Below are 3,339 nucleotides of genomic sequence, written 5' to 3'. Positions count from 1 at the left end.
GTGTTGTTGAAGTGTTTTCTCTGTTAGGCAACTGCTTTAACCAAGGTCGCCAGCTGGTGAGAAGTGGGAGTTATGTCTTCGCGCTCATGCTTGTTTAGCTTTTCCCGTGTGAGAGGAACTTGTGTTTAGGAAACCGGGCGTTACTTTCTCATGTAACTTCGCGCCCTTTCTAATCTCCCCGTTTCCAGCGGGAAGTGGGACCATTGGTCCAAACCTTGTTCAAAATCCCTTTATTATACCTGTACTGCTGACAAACGTCATTCCAATCAATTCCTGTGTGTTCGTGATCAACCATGTCTTTGAAATAAATCTTGCTTTACTTTTGAACGTGGATCTATCCTCATGCTTGGGGATCTAACACCTTGGTCTTTGAGTGGTTTATTTTTAAGTGCTCTTCTTTACAGATGTCTCCTAGCCTCAACACGCTCTTCTAAAGCCAATTTTAGTTATGGAAAGTAACACCATCTCATCAGTGAAAAGAAGAATTGAAATTTTTTATGAGCCAAGTCTCGGTGGGAAAACTTCTGGGTCAGAGAGCCTCTTGATGATGTCGTTAATATAGAGGTTGAAGAGGAGAGGGACAAGAACACAGCCCTGTTTCACCCCTCTGGTTACAGGAATACTGTCGGTCAATGAGCCTGAGATGCCCACTTTTATTTTTGATGAAGTGTTATCGTGAAGTTCCCTTACTAGATACAGTCCTTGACAACCACGCCGGTATAATCACTGACCTTGAGCCAGACATCCTGGAATGTGAAGTTAAATGGGCCTTAGAAAGCATTAGTAACAACAAAGCTAGTGGAGGTGATGGTATTCCAGTTGAGCTATTCAAAGTCTTAGAAGATGATGCTGTTAAAGTGCTGCACTCCATTTGCCAGCAAATTTGGATAACGCAACAGTGGCCACAGGATTGGAAAAGGTCAGTATACATTCCAATCCCAAAGAAGGGCAATGCCAAGGAATGTTCAAACTATCGCACAATTGCACTCATATCACACGCTAGCAAGGTCATGCTCAAGATCCTACAAGCTAGGCTTCAACAGTATGTGGATAGAGAACTGCCAGAAGTACAAGCTGGGTTTCGAAGAGGTAGAGGAACGAGAGATCAAATTGCCAACATTTGCTGGATTATGGAGAAAGCAAGAGAGTACCAGAAAAACATCTACTTCTGCTTCATTGACTATGCTAAAGCCTTTGACTGTGTGGATCACAACAAACTATGGCAGGTCCTTAAAGAGATGGGAGTACCAGAACACCTCACATGTCTCTTGAGAAACCTGTATAAGGGCCAGGAAGCGAGTTTTTCCCTTCCCCCCTCCTTTTTTCCAGGAATTGTTCCAGCCCCATACCTCGACCCCATAAAGAAGTTGGGCAATTGTCTTGCTCTGGCAAAGCTTCAGGACTGGGTCTATCAGAAAGCCCCCTTTTGTATGGTAAAATTTTAAAATTGCCCCTAATGAGCGGAGAGCTGTTATTTTTGTTGATTCTATATGAGTCTTCCAAGAGAGTGTGTCGCTGAAGGTGATCCCCAGATATTTAAATGTCTGGGTTTGCTCAATTGGGATACCGTCTATTGCCCAGTGAAAGGATTGCCTCATGTTTCCAAAGACCATCACCTTGGTCTTTGAGTAATTTATTTTTAAGTGCTCTTCTTTACAGATGTCTCCTAGCCTCGACAGCACTCTTCTAAGGTCAATTTGAGTTATGGACAGTAACACCATATCATCGGCGAAAAGGAGAATTGAAATTTTCCATGAGCTGAGTCTTGGTGGGAAAACGTCTGGGTCAGAGAGCCTCTTGATGATGTCGTTAATATAGAGGTTTAAGAGGAGAGGGGCAAGAACACAGCCCTGTTTCACACTTCTGGTTACAGAAATACTGTCTATCAATGTCTGAGATGCCCACTCTTATTTTTGATGATGTGTTATCGTGAAGTTCTCTTACTAGATACAGCAAGCGTTTATCAATGTTGGTATTTGCCAGTTTGGACTACAGTTGTTCTCTGTCAATTGAGTCAAAGGCTGCTGCTAGGTCAACGAAAGCTGCAAATAGATGTTTAGTAGGGCGCTTTATTCAATCTGTAGCTATGCGATAAAATGTCTGGCAATGGTCAATAGTGCCTTGACCTTTTCTGAATCCTGCTTGTTCTGGAAGGATGACTTGGTTGTCGACCTCCCAGTCTTCCAGCTTTCTCAGTAGGAATTTGCCATAGAGTTTGGAGGCAGTATCAACAGGCTGATTGGTCAGTAGTTATTAGGATCTGTTTTGTTGCCCTTTTTGAATATTGGGACTACTATACTTTGTCTCCAGCCGACTGGGATAAGTCAAGTTGAGTTAATTTGAGTGAAAACCTTTGCCAAGACTGGTGCCCACCAGTCAGGAAATTGCTTGAAGATCTTTGGAGGTATCATATATTCTCCTGGGGCCTTGCCATATTTGAGGGAATTAATGAGATTTCTGACTTCCTTAGTTGAAACTGGCGGCCAGGGAGGAATATCTGGGTCATTGAGAGGGTGAATAGGAGGGTAGAGTTCAGGCTGTGGCTATCATTGAAAAGAGACTTCCATGGATGTGGTGCCACCACTAAGGAGGTTCTGTGAACTGACAGAGGGCACAAAACTGAATTGTTCATGGTTGTTTTTATGAATTGCATTTATGTATTTATAACTGCATTTATATTTGGGTTTTTATGTAAGCTGCCTTGAGATTGCCTTGGTGGGGAGGGCAGGGTATAAATTGAATGAATAAATAAATAAATAAATAATAGAAGAATACAAGTAACCAGGGCTTTTTTTGTAGAAAAAGCCCAGCAGGAACTCATTAGCATAATAGGCCATACCCAACAGCAGGAACTCATTAGCATATTAGGCCACACCCATGACAGCACCACTCATTAGCATATTAGGCCATACTTCTGTGTTACCAGAAGTGTGGTCATCCAGCCACACCCACCTTTTGCTTCTTATTCTGTTTACCTTGTTTGTTGTCAAAACCCAGGGCTTTTTTTGTAGCAGGGACTCCTTTGCATGTTAGGCCACACACCCCTAATGTAGCCAATCCTAATGAGTTTCTGCTGTTGGGTGTGGCCTATTATGCTAATGAGTTCCTGCTGGGCGTGGCCAACTCAGGAGCCAGCCGGAACTCCGTTCCTGTGCGTTCCTGCCCAAAAATAGCCCTGCAAGTAACAATGCAACACCATACACAAAATGTTTACTGCATACTAATTAGAATTTACTGTCATATAGCATATCTCCAGAACAGTTTGGCTGGAGATCCCGGAGGTTTTTTTGTCATCTTCTGGGCGTGGAACAGCAGTCACTGGGGGGGGGGGGGGGGCTT

Source organism: Gekko japonicus, unplaced genomic scaffold, assembly GCF_001447785.1.
Source record: "Gekko japonicus isolate JY-2015 unplaced genomic scaffold, Gekko_japonicus_V1.1 scaffold2514, whole genome shotgun sequence".
NCBI lineage: Eukaryota > Metazoa > Chordata > Lepidosauria > Squamata > Gekkonidae > Gekko > Gekko japonicus.
The sequence above is the reverse complement of the archived record's forward strand: the minus strand, read 5'-3'. Positions refer to the sequence as shown.